Consider the following 14,463-nt stretch of genomic DNA (forward strand, 5'->3'; position numbering starts at 1 on the left):
TGATCAAGAAAAATTGTGTGGCGACAGATATAATCGCTCATACATTCAGTTATTCCTTTGTTTCACCCAGGACACAAGACATTAGAAAAGAGAAACAGCCCTAGGACCAGAGTAACCCAAACCCCATTAAACATGCATGGGGAAGATTTCCCAGCCTGCGGTGCTGGGAGTTACATGCCAAGGCTCTGTTAACAACAGTAATTGTGCATATAATTTCCTTTGTGTCACACAGAAAACTCCCCCACCACACAATTAAGTAACAACATTATTTCACTCACCATCCGTTATTATTTTATCTTAAACCAGGAAAGGAAGATATCAGCGGACCAATCCTGCTTCCTTCCTATCTTAGTTATGTGGAATCATCATTGCAAGGGATTGGCACACCGCAAAGGAAATGGATCAAACCCAAAGGTCATTCAACATTCTGCGGCGAGAGAGGATATAGTGTGATTGACTCTCCTGGCACATGAGCCTTATATCAACTCAAGTTTAACAGGCTCACCATCAGGAATCAAGCAGGTACACAAGGCTCTGATGAGACAAGAAAGCCTTGTTGCTGGCAACTAACTTTCTCTGGGTGGGGTGTGCCTGACTCTGGGCTCATCCAGACTTCCTTTTGCCCACTGCTTTCCAGGGCACAAGGCCGTGGCCTAAAGCTCCATGTCCAAATGCTGTTTGCTCAGATTCAGCAGTAAAACATCGGTTTTCCTGGGGAAAGCGCCAGGACAAAAAACACAACAACCTACAAATGCAGGGCAAAAGGAAGCCTGGATGAGCCCTGAGTTGGACTGTCCCATTTACAGTGGTACCTCAGGTTAAGTACTTAATTCGTTCTGGAGGTCTGTTCTTAACCTGAAACTGTTCTTAACTTGAAGCACCACTTTAGCTAATGGGGCCTCCCACTGCCGCCGCACGATTTCTGTTCTCATCCTGAGGCAAAGTTCTTAACCCGAGGTACTATTTCTGGGTTAGTGGAGTCTGTAACCTGAAGCGTATGTAACCTGAATTGTATGTAACACGAGGTACCACTGTACTCTTAAACTGTTATTGGGTTACTCTAGAGTTTTTAAGTCAAAGTTTTCAAAATGTAAGTTGTCTTGAAAGGTCTTTTTCTGGTCCAAATGGGGACTCTTTGTTTTTTTTAAGCTAGTACAAGAGGATTGTAGTCAACTAAGTCCTACTCAGAGCAGACCAATTAAAATTAATGGTGCTAAGTTAGTCATGTTTATTAACTTCTATGGGTCTACTCTGAGTGGAACTAACATTGACTACCACCCATAGACCTGAATTGTTTCAAATCCAGGATCTGCTTTTAACAACAACCTAGCGTGGTCACTTACCCATCACAAAAAGAGGAACTGCAGCACCTAAGAGAAGGGCAAAATATTGTTCAAATCTGCACATATGCTAACTTATACCTGTAGGTGCAAATTTAGAAATAATCACCATGAATTTAAATACGACATTTCTCACCATAGTGAGGAAGACTGTGACCAGTTCAACCTGCTTTGCAAATCCTAACTCTTGATGGGTAACTTCAAAGCTCTTGTTCTCTCTTCTTTGGCTATATACACACAATAACTTTCAACTGTATTTGAAGCACATTCTTCCCCCTCAGATAATTCTGGGCACTGTCACTTGCAAAGGGTTGCTGAACATTGTAACCCTGTGAGGTGTAGACTACAGTGCGAAGAATTATTTGAGAAAAAGAAGATCGCATTGATTGCAGTTCAAAGGTATAGAATGCAAACACCCAAAGGTTTCTTTATCTTTGAAATTCGGATTGGGCCAGACAGCCCTTAAATTAGAGGACTGCCCTCTGTAAAGTAGGTCATAAAGTAGGCCCTACACCAACCTGCTGCTCAGTGGGAAAACACCTGCTTTGCATGCAGAAGGTCCCAGGTTCAGTCCCTTGCAGCTCCAGGCAGGACTGGAAGATATCTGTTTGAAATCCTGGAGAGCCATTCCAAGCCAATGTAGACAATACAGAGCTAAATGAACCAAAGTTCTGACTTGGTATGAGTCAGGTCCTAACCCAGAATACACTTAACTGTTCCCCAATATGCCCCAAATCTTTCTCTCCTCTCTCTGTCTTCATCAGTCTTTTCATCTTCACATTTTCCTTTCTTGTCTTTGTATTTAGAAGCATAGAATGGTCTTGCTGGAAGGGACCCCCAGAATCAAAGGAAGGAATCTTTTGCCTAATGTGGACCCAGAACCCGGAGATTAAGAGTCTTATGCTGTATACAGCAAGTCAGCAAACAAATGTGCACAATATAGGTGGGAAACCTGCGTCCCTCCTGATGCTCTGGGACCCAACCTCCCACCAGCATGGCCAGTGGTCATGACTGGATGATGTAAGTTATAGTCCAACAACATCTGGAGGGACACAGGCTCCCCAGTCCTGTTACACAATAACAAACAATGGTGGAGTCGGTGCTAATGCAACCAGGCTGGGCAGAGAATTCCTGCTGCTTAGTGAGAGAGGTGAAGTGGCAGTGAAGTTGTGGCTGGGCAGATCCAGCGGCAAGACAGCAGCTCTTGAACGAGGCAAAGGGCCACCTGATGCCCTGCTGTAAGGTAAGCAGAGTTTCTGTGCTCTCTGGCACTTGTCACGGTGTCCTGTTGCACCAGTAGCGGTTTAGTCATGACGACACATTACCTGGAAGCTGTCTGTGGACAAATGCTGGCTCCCTCAGCCTGAAGCAAGATGAGCACTGCACCCCATAGTTGCCTTTGACTGGACTTAACCGTCCAGTGGTCCTTTACCTTTTTACCTTGCAGTACTGAAGCCTAGCAACAATCCTAAGAAGCAGGTTCAGCAGTAGGAGGGCCAGATACAAAATAAAGGTAAAGGTAAAGGGACCCCTGACCATTAGGTCCAGTAGTGGCCGACTCTGGGGTTGTGGCGCTCATCTCACTTTATTGGCTGAGGGAGCCGGCGTACAGCTTCCGGGTCATGTGGCCAGCATGAATAAGCCGCTTCTGGTGAACCAGAGCAGTGCACGGAAATGCCGTTTAACTTCCCGCTGGAGCGGTACCTATTTATCTACTTGCACTTTGACGTGCTTTTGAACTGCTAGGTGGGCAGGAGCTGGGACCGAGCAACAGGAGCTCACCCTGTCGCAGGGATTCGAACCGCCGACCTTCTGATCGGCAAGTCCTAGGCTCTGTGATTTAACCCACAGCGCCACCCACGTCCCATAGATACAAAATAGGACAGTTTTAATAGCTGAATATCACAGGGTATTTCAGGAGATACAGCCGAGAGAGTGATTCATCCAAAGCCATCCAGTAAGTTTCATGGCTGAACAGGGATTTGAACTTTTGCTTCCCATCTCCAAACTCAATACTCTAGAACAGGGTTTCCCATACTTGGGTCTCCATCTGTTTTTGGACTACAGTTCCCATCATCCCTGACCGCTGGTCCTGCTAGCTAGGGAAGATGGGAGTTGCAGTCCATGCTTTGGGAAACCGATTCTAGACTAGTCTTCTGCAACCTGATACCCTATAGATGTTGTTGGACTATGACCCTTGACCACTAGTCCTACTGACTTGGCAGATGGAGATGGAGGCTAACAATTTCTGAAAGGCGCCCGGCTGGGGAAAGCTACTCCTGTCCAGCCACTGCATGCTTCTCGGTCTCAGTCGCCTGTAGTCCATGGAGCTCCCCAAGTACATTCAGTGTTATAGTGCAAAGACCTTTTTGATCTTTCCCATCTCTGATGTCTCAGGGTAGCTGAAAGTACTTGTATGCGGGGTGGGGGAGAGCACACTTTCCTCTCCCTGACTACTTACTTCTTAGACACCAGATTTCTAAGCTCATAAAAATATGGTTCACATAAACCAACATAACTTTTAAAAAATGCAAAATAACTCTGCGTAAAAGAATAACTGAAGCCTAACAGTCACAGAGGTTTAAGATCTACAGGTATTTGGAAAGAGGCAGGTATGGGAGGGTAACAGTGCAATCAGAAGTAAACCCCATTGACTTAATTGGGACTTACTCCCAGGTAGGTATGATAGGATTTCAGTCTAGGTGGGCCCAGCAGTGACCTAGTAAAACCATATTGTGGGATTCTAGATCCAGAAGAAGAAACTTTAGTCAAATTGGGAATGACAGAATAAGGGAATAAGGGAAAACAGGAAGCACAAGTGACCCACTCTTTCCTCATGCTTCTCTATGACTTTGGAATTGAAGGCATTTTACAACCCCCTCCACAGCAAAAAATAAATTGTGAGATGGACAAGTTCTTGGTTATACACATGTTGTATCCAAGTGTGAGGGAGGAAGAGAATGACACTAAAGCTCATTTTTGGGGGTGCCAAACAAAGAAGCACAAGGCAAAAAAACACACGCACATGCCCTTCCTGTCCTCCCTATCCCCAAACACACATCCAAAGCCACTTTGGTTTTCCCGTGTGATTGTGTTCTATGTGCATATTTTACCAACAGATGTATGAGCCTCTTTTTGATTTCAAAACTGATACATATCAAATGTAAGCATCCCAAATCTCTGTGTGTGTCAAGCACATATCCACCACACACCCTGAATACAGTCACTGTGCTCAGCATTTTATTATATAAAATGCATCAAAAGGATTTCAGTTTCTTGGAAAGGTTTGAGAGGAGGATCACCGAAGAGCTGCATAACAATTTTTTCCCCTTAAAATTCAAAACTAGAACCCACATTCTGGATTCTCCCACTTTGGTGTGGACTTTGAATAAGTGCTGTGCTTTTTTCCTGTGTAGTGCAGCATAAAAATTAGAATTTCAGTCATGGCCTGTGGGATCTAGTGATTTGGACATATTTTATTTAACCAGCTTAGTAAAAGGTAATATTCAGCAGCTGTGATCTATAGCAGAATTACAATTTTCAGGGTCAAGGAGGGATTTTGATATTAGGAGGTTGGGCAGAATTGCTGTAAAATCTCATGAGCTGTCGTTAAAAATAAATGAGAAAATAGGTTATCCAAGAGTCATTGTAAGGGAAAAATCAATAGGCAGTGTCTATTCACTTGGGCTATCAAAATCCTTGAAATTTGAACAAAAGTTTCACGTTTAGTGTGCTGTAGGTTTTGAAATGTAAGTGCTGAATGCTCAGCGGATACAAATTCATTGTGCTCTGCATTCAAACAAGATGGAGCAAACCTTCTGAAGTTTCCACATTTCCTTCCTCTTGGCACTGGATATTAGCCACCAAATTAGATATGTAAAATAGTTTCTAGTGAAGCTTCAGAAGCAATTTCAGTTCACAGATAACAATTGTTCTCTTGAAAATATTATTTTCTTTAGATCATCCTTGTCCTCAGGGATCTTCTCACTTGAAGATCTATCTATCTATCATCTATCTATCTACCTACGTATATGTATATATGTGTATGTGTGTGTGTATATATATATATATATATATATATATATATATATATATATATGGAACTGTCCTGTACACCATATGAAAACAGTAAATTTGTACATTTTCCCCTACTGAGAACCAATGAGACAGAAAGACAGGAAATGAAACACACTGATAAAACTGAGGTTTGGAAAGCAACTACAACAACACAGATGTACAAAGTAATAACTTTTTTAAAAAAATGCAGATGAGTGTAAATGCACCTTCTACAAGTTTTAGCCTTCATAACTTACCAAAAAATAAAGGGAACAGGAATTATTTTTGAAGTGCTTACAGATTACCAACTTTTTTATGCATTGCAAAACAGCATATAATGGCCTGGTTTGCATGATGTGCTAAATCCAACTGTGGTTTACCACGACTCTGGAGGTTTCCAGAGCAGAGCTCACAGCTCCTTTGCTCCTCCCCCTGCCTTTTTACTGCCATGCCATGCTGAACTAAACCAAAGTTTGGCTCAGCATGCTGTTTGAATGGGACTGATGTTAAGCCCTTTCCTCACAGTTTGTACTAGGTTACAGTACAAACTGTACTGGTTTGATGGTTACCAAAGGGAGAGCTTAATCATGAGTCACATGGCATGACACACTAAACCAGACCTTGGCTTAGCTCAGTGTGGTATGGAAGTAAAAAGAACTAGTAACTGCAAGCTACTCTTCCGGAGCCTGTACTGTCTCTCAGTCTTGGTAATCCATAGTTTGGATCCCCGGATCTGGTTATATGAAATGCCTTGGTATCTAGGGTCACACCCACACCATACATTGGAAATGCTCTTACACCACTTTAAGAAGGATTTAAATGTTGGGGGTTGATGTGACTTGAGTTCTGTGAGCCAGTTCCCACATTCTCATCCTGCCCCCTTTAAAGCAGAGTTTGGACTTTTGTTGGTCAATGAACATTGAGGTTTTGCAAGCCACTTCCAATGGCCCCATAAAGAAGGGTCGGGACGACATCTGGAGAAGCAGAGCTCTGCTCATTGAGTAGTCCACATCTGCAGTCTATGATGGATCAGGAGATAGGAATGCCTGAAGACACTGACTGTAGCATTTACATAGCTGCCAACATTGCTAGATGTGGGAAAACCTGGCTCTTAGGTCCACCACTCCACTAAAAATTCTGTGTAGGCATTAGGGCATGCATAAGCAAGCTCAGCCCTCCAGATGTTTTGGGACTACAACTCCCATGATCCCTAGCTAACATGAACAGTGGTCAGGGGTGATGGGAATTGCCTATGCCTGCATTGGGAGCTGCTGTGAGGTGGGACAGGAGACGCCTCTGTGCACATTCTGTGCACACCAGGGCACTTCTCTAGCAACTGGACATATGAAAACATTTTTAAAATGCCCCAGGGACATTTGCATAAGTCATAATATACTACCCAGTTTTCAATAAAACACATTTTACACAGATAAATAAAAATGAAAGGCAGTAGTTTATTTGATCCACTTAAAACAAAAAAACCCAGAGACTCTCTATCAATCCCATTTATTTCAAAGAGACTTCTAAAATTCATCACCTGTAGACATGGTATGAACAAGCAAATGTACAATATAATCTGACATTTGAAAAGAAATTCCTCTACCTGAGCGAAGCAGCAACGCCTAGCAAGGAAACCCATGGTGGCAACTGGATAAATTATGTAACCAGTGGACACCCAGTTCTCCCAACTTCTCGCTCTTAGGTAAGTTCTGTCTCAGTTTCTTCTTTTCATTTTATTCCATCTCGATTTAATCTTGTTACTGTTTGCTCTGTAAGTTTTTATTGTTTTAGACAACCAACGTGGTACCCTTCAGAGGTTTCTGGACTCCAGCTCCTATCAAGCCCCAGCCAAAATTGCCAATGGTCAGGGATGGTGCTAGGTTAGGGGGCCACGGCTCAGTGTACTGTCTCGACATGCAGGGAAGTCGCAGGTTCAATGCCCAGTGTTTCCTTGTAGAGCTGGGAGGAAGCTCGGCCTGAAGCCCTGGAGGGCCACTGCCAGTCAGTGTGAAAACCGAACTGAAGTAAATGAACCGATGGTCTGCCTTGGTACAAGGCAGCTTCCTATGTTCCCATGAATTGAAGTCCAAAAACATTTGGGGGACGCCGTGATGGCTATCCTTGTCTGTGTGAACGTGGCTGTTTTTGCCCACACGGTTACTAGACAATAGTGTAGTAGTAATGCTCATTATTGCAAGCACACAATGCAGTTTTCATTTATCATCATTTCTGTTATTTTTTACACCCACTTCTCCTTTTATTAAATCCAGTGTGTTCTGTGCTGAATCTTGACTAGTCTGTTTTAACTTTAATCAGTCTCAGGTGATTTGTTTTACTTATCATTCCTGGTATTCAGTCTCTCTATTATTATTTCCTTTTGTCTGTCTTTGCATGTATGTGGTTGTTTCACACACAAACTGGGAAAATCGTGTTATCATCGTATGGAATTAAGGCAGGGAAGATTTTAAATGGTGTCTAAATGCCTTTGACTATTACTTACGACACCCTCCCCCTTCTGTCCCTGCATTTATCCAGATAAATGTAATCTGCCCATCATTAGAAACCATGAAATTATAATTCCTCTGGGATGGATATTTATCTCTCTCTTACATACAGAAAGGTGATTAATTAGTAGCTTTTTCAGCAGTTAAAATTACTGCCTACGAGAGCTGATTAAAATCTAACCACCGCACAGCTGATTTAGATCAGCCAGTAATCCAAAGAAAGTGTAACTGGGGCCAAAAGAAGCAACTCCAAGGAAATCTATTGCTAAGTGGATTGTTCTATTTGCTGTGAACACAGGTTTGCTCCAACCTTCCATTCCAACACCCAAATTATTAGAATAACAGCTTTACGAGAACTGTGAGCAAAAGGAATTTTGGGAGAAACTCCAATCAAGATGCCAACTTTGCTGCCACATACACCCGGACAACACCATTACTGGCCCCAACAACATCACACATACCATCTCGGGACTATTTAATTGTTCATCGTCTAACATTGTGTATGCCATCAAATGTCAACAGTGTCCTTCAGCTCTCTATATTGGACAAACAGGCCAAACCTTACGCCAAAGAATAAACGGACATAAATCTGACATCAAGAATCACAAAACAGAGAAACCAGTAGGAGAACACTTCAATCTCCCAGGACATTCTATACAAGATCTCAAAGTAGCTGTTTTACTACAAAGGAATTTCAGAAATAGACTGGAAAGAGAAGCTGCTGAATTACAACTCATTACCAAACTTAAAACCATGGAGAGACCTGGGCTGAACAAAGACATTGGATTCTTATCTCACTATACATGACTAAACCATTTCTCACCTTCTCACCCCTTGCCTTTTCCTGTAAGACCTATTACAGTCGTTAAGAGTCGTCAACAGGCTCTCTCAGCTATCTGCCAATCTCCCATTCCCACCACCCTTTTGAGTAACACCCCTCCCCACCTTCTCTCTATATAGAAGGATCTGGCAACTTCTGTTTCAGTGTATCTGAAGAAGTGTGCATGCACACGAAAGCTCATACCAAGAACTAACTTAGTTGGTCTTTAAGGTGCTACTGGAAGGAATTTTTTTTATTCCAATCAAGTACATTGTGGTTGATTATGAGGCCAGTGAAGGCAAGATTTCATCAATTATCAGTATCTTCTGCAAGATATTTTAATAGGGTTCGGGGTGCAACTGGGTGTCCCAAAGATTGTTGCACACACACTCATGACAACACCTGCACACTTCCTGGTCAAATTCCTACTCTAAGTGTGGAATTATACTGGGAATGTTAATCCAGCAGCCTTTGCATGCATAGATGTATAGTTTACAATATGATTAATTCAAAACTTGAGCCCAGGGTCCCACCAGGGGGAAAAGGTGGGGTATAAATAAATATATAATAACAACAGCAATAGTAACCATAATTATTGTGCTGAATGTGGAATTTGTATTTTTTATATAATATATATTGATTTCTGTTCAGATGTAACCCCTTTGCAATTTCTTGAATTACAAATGCACAATAACTAAATAATGCACAAATCATGTAATTTGCTCCTTTGGTTTGCAAAGGAACCTGCAAGTGCAGGGCTCCTTGTTCAGTGCTGTATCCGAGGCAAGTTCACTTTCTTCATTAGGGCGGCATTCACAGAGCTATGCAGAAGTGTCCTTGTATACATTAGAGCTCTTGCATCTGCATTAGGCTTGATCCAGAGTCTAATGCTTCAAGCAAACATTTAAATAAAAAATAAAGAAATAATCTGCCTAATTATTCTTGCAGCTTCCACAAAAGATACAAAGTGATTTGATTTGATTATGATCATGGAGCATCTCTCTCTCTCTGTCTTATTAATAAAACCTTTGTTGAATATTAGATTGGATTTAGCTAATTGTCAAGCAAATAAATAATATGAATGTTGCAGTTAAATATGTGTATATGAAGAAAAGCAATGGGAATGCAATAGAGATTCGGAACAATGGGCTATCGTTTAATCAATCAACTCTTTTAACTCTCAAGTAAGTTGTATAATTCCCTCCCTACAGAGGTGCATATGGTAACTCCATTACGTTGCTTTCATTGATTGCTGAAAAAATTCCTCTTTATGCTGGCATTTGACACCCAACACCATATTTTAGGACCCTGCGTATTTTCTTGTTTTTAATCCATTTGGAACCGGGTAAGAAATGGGGTAATAAAAGTAACAGCAACGGTAATAATACCTAACCAAATACTTGGAGAAGTGCTACTTCAGCCAACTAATAAATTTACAAATTGATGTTGGATTAGCCAAAGTTGAATCCAATGTAAAGACTGGACCAACTAATCTCTCTATATTTGCCGCAAACAAGCAAATAATGTGGGGTTTATTCCGCCACTTAGATTCTACAGATGCAATGCATTTTGGGGGCAATGACGGTTTAGGACAGAGGTGTGAAATCTATGCTCCTCCCCAACCCATACAAAATGTTCCTGGCTTGCAATACCCATCAGCTGCAGCCAGCATGGCCAACAGTCAGAGATAATGGGAGTTCTGGTCCAATAGCAGCTGGTAGGCCACAAGATCAGATCTGTACTTTAGGGTCACTGAAAGCAGCAGTCAGATTCTTGCAGCACCATCCTACACATGCCTACACAGAAGGTATGCTCAGTACAGCTTAAGCCCAAGTAAATTGTTATAGGACAGGACCCTTAAAGTAATACATTTTAAAATGGAGTACAGTTTCTTTATAGTTTTCCAAACCAATATTTTTCTCCAACTGATCATACCAAGAATCCAACTTGAGACTTTGCTCAGCTCCAAAAAGTATCCCCGACCCTTGCAGTAATCTCTGCTTTCAAGGGGGTCAATTTTCTTCCCTGCGCAAATCCCTCAGAAAAAAAAACATAAGAATGAATTAAAAGTGAAGTTCTGCCAAAACCCGGTAATGTCAGAACAGCTGGCTAACTGATCAAGCAGATATAATTTTGGGGAGCTTCCCAACCATCATGGCAGATATTTTAATCCAGCAGTGGACATATTTATTTAACGAGATTTCAGAACAGATCTCAGGCAGCCACTCTACAGCGCTATACAAAATAGAGCGACAAAACATCTTCAGGCTGCTGCCTAAAATTAATATAAAAACTAAAACAATGGAAAAGAAGAGCAAACGATGCAAACTGAGGAGCGGAAAAGCAGGAAGTCACATAAGCAAGACTCATTCCCAGAAGCAGATTCCTCCACAACAGAGAAGCCAAAGTGACAGCTCACAGAAAAGAGTTCCAGACTTATGTATACCCCACAACTGCAGTCTCAAAAGAGACTCTCAAAGCAGCTGACATCAATTGAAAAAATAATCTGGTAATTTAAAAATTAAGTGGGGCGGGGAGCCATACAGGTCCAACCCCAATACACTTGGAGAGCAAAGAAACAGAGAGGCAACTTCTCATTCTGAGGAATGCCAGGAATTCCATGCACAGGTTGTCTCCAAATTGCTCACCAAATTGATCTCAACAGGTTATTTTGATTCCATTCAGTGGCATCAATTTACTACAGCTGAAGAAATCTTCACCCCACGTAAGATTTGTGGAAAGATTAAAAAAAAAATAGGTCACCACACATTTAAAGCACTCATATCATTTTAACAGTCACATACCCCCCTCCCTGCAAAAAGAACCTGGAAACTGTAGTATGTTAAGGCTGCTGAATGTTACTAGGAGACCCCTCAAAAAGCTCCTGGCATCCTGAATAAACTACAGTTCCTAGAATTTGGGGGGAGGGGCATGAATGAGTGCTTTAAATATATGGTGTGGATGTAAACTTAATAACACGGAATCTTTGGCCACCCACTATAAAGTCTAAGTTTGTGAATTAGACAGACTCCAGTTAATGTGCATAATACTCCAAATTTTGCTGATGCCTTTTAGGTATTTCCTTTTATCTTTGTTTTTTATACGACTGTTCCACCCAAGCAGGTGCCCAAAGAGATGTGCGACATAACCAACATAAAATAAATAACTAAACTAGCAACATACAATTAAAGTTACAACAGCAACCCGGTTAAATTCATAACACCATTTAAAATCGAGAAACAACCTACTAGTGCTGCAATTCCACCGAATGTCAGGTGCACTTGCAGTGCTTCACAGCACAAAGGGAAGGAGAGGCTTAATGTTGGATGGATGGAGAACAGCAGAAGTGGGGCAACATAGACAGTGTGCTGAAAAGCAGGAAGTGGGGGGGTAGACAGAAAGGATAATGAAGGCAGGAACACGCAAGAGCTAGCAAGAAAATAGAACTAGAACAGAATCAGAAGGGAAAACTGGCTGAAAGGAAGTGGGAAGGCAAAGGGAGAAACAGCTGGGGAATGGGTTCATTTATTCCATGAAGCCACAAGGCTCAGCTAATTCCACTTAATTGGGCAATGGGCCTGCTTAAACCACCCTTGTGAAATGGTGTTGCTTATTTCACAATAAAGAAACCAGACACAGTGCTAGTGTCTGGTATCTTTGGGAAGCTGCCAGAACTGCAACACTAGTAACTAGTATCCCTTTAAAAAAGGGTTCTCACAGTCACAGTGGGACGCTCAATTTAGCTGCCATTTCAATCCACTGTGGTCAACGGTTGCCTCCCTAGTCATGAGCTGCTACCTGCTGCCCACCAGGGTTGACCTGACACTGCTTTGCCCAGCCCCCATACTACCCCCCTGCCAGCCGAAAGTCATACTTGGCCTGTTTCATAAACCAACAAACTGCAGATGCAACCCACAAAAAGTTACTTATGTTTTCTATAATGAACCTCAAACTTTCAAGAAAACCTTGCAGGGGGGTGGGCTTTTTTTTTTGTACTGTGGGGGTTGTTGCAAAAGCAAGATGAATGTTTATCCACAGACTTTGGGCCCCTGTTTAGCAAATGCTTCAGACAGATTCCACCTCAACTATTTAGGAGGCATAAGCTACTCTGAGCAGGTTGCACGTGTGTGTTTGTGTGTGTTTAGGCCAAGTAGCTATTGCACTAGACTAGGGAACCTTAAAACTAAATAATAAAGACAGAGCGAGAAAAAGGCTTCTTACCTGCTTTTCTAATTTGAAAACAACTCATTGATTTTTAATCCTTTCTAGAGATGTATTGTGTATATGCTGCTCTCTTCTGGCTGCCTCTACAATCTTTAGTATGCAAAGTCTTGCTTTAAAAGGTGGAAAGACAAGCTGTGTGAAATAAAGAAGAAACTCTAAAAAAAAAACCTTGGCAATATAGCAAGTCCATCTCTTGCGGTCACAATGCCCAGAAGTGGACTTTGCTCTAGAGTTCTGCACCTCATTCTTGTATTTCAGCTGACATTTCAGGATGTTATGGAAGCTGAAGTAGAGAAAATTGCTTTTTGGGGGGAGACTATTTTCATGCACAAAACTCTCATCCAAACATTTGAAGCAAAGAAAAGGGCTCTTTATATAACATTTAACCAGAGATAACCAGATAAGCAAAGCGGGGAAGCAGGCACAAGGCATCCCATTGGATCTGGGGGAGTGTACAACTGCCTCTTTTGAGCTTTTGCTGTCTTGTCTCTGGCGTGCTCCCAAAGAATGCATTTAGGGATGGCCACAAAACATCTCCAGGGATGTTCCTGTAATCGTAGCATGGAAATGCTTGTGAAGGAAGAAAGGGGTGTATTTACCTGGGATCATAAAAGCCATGTTGGGTCAGTCCAAAAATCCACCAAGTCTCAGGGAGCTCAGAGGTAGGGTGGGAAGCAGACGAACCTGCCATATTGTTTCACCCCTCCCTTGCTCCCCAAGTAACTGGTGTTCAGTAACTATATCTACTGTAGCTAGCATGTCTAATATCCACTGAATGAACCGTTCTCTGTGAATTTGTCTTATCCCCTTTTAAAGCCATCTGAGCTGGTGTCTTTTGGCTTTGAATTCCATACGCTTATTATATGTCAAGGCATACTTGCTTTTGCCCTTTCTGTTTCCAGTGAATCCATTTTTACTGGGTGCAGATTGGTCTACTAAGAGCTTAAACACAGGCATTCCTTAACTTGCTCAAGGTTGAAGCTTCTCTTTTCTCCCAATAAGGTTGGACTTCCAAAGGGCTCACTACTGAACCAAAGCAGTGGGGGAATCTCTGCACTTGTACTCCCCTGGCCAAGTGGCCAAGTGGCCTTGGCCAGCGCTCCTTGTGTCATATCTATATAGTGGCTTGGATATCAAATATCAATACACCAAGTAGTCAGTTGTGCCGGTTGGTCTTAGGAAACACATATATGTGGGGGCGGGGGGGGGGGCGGCATTTAACATGACCTTCCCATTAAGTCCAGCAGCACTCACACATTGTATGGCTATGAACAGAAATCAACTAATGCACTTTTCTTAAAGTGACCTGGCACACTTGAAATGTCCTTAGATTCACCTCATCTTCATTGAAGCTGGAATGGGGATGCATTCCCCTGTCATGTGAAGCCTATTGGCCAATTGGGTTGGTGGCAGTGCTCATCTATATAAGGCTGCCCTACTCAGCCTCTGTGGAGCTTCATACAGCTGCCAGGTGACCTGTCCTGCATTTACAGTTTAGGGTTAGCTATGAGTTGCTATG

The 14,463-nt window shown here is 42.2% G+C and overlaps 1 long non-coding RNA gene across 1 annotated transcript in view; it reads right to left on the reverse strand.

Annotated features, from left to right (window-relative positions):
- LOC310707700 overlaps positions 1-14,463 on the reverse strand; it is a 67,670-nt gene that overhangs the window by 43,641 nt on the left and 9,566 nt on the right. Inside the window, exon 3 of the long non-coding RNA XR_014526668.1 lies at positions 12,942-13,076. This is a non-coding gene — a long non-coding RNA (uncharacterized lncRNA). The remainder of the gene's footprint in view (positions 1-12,941; positions 13,077-14,463) is intronic.

The sequence above is a fragment of the Podarcis liolepis genome, assembly GCF_965112155.1.
Source record: "Podarcis liolepis genome assembly, chromosome: 5".
NCBI classification, from domain to species: Eukaryota; Metazoa; Chordata; class Lepidosauria; order Squamata; family Lacertidae; genus Podarcis; species Podarcis liolepis.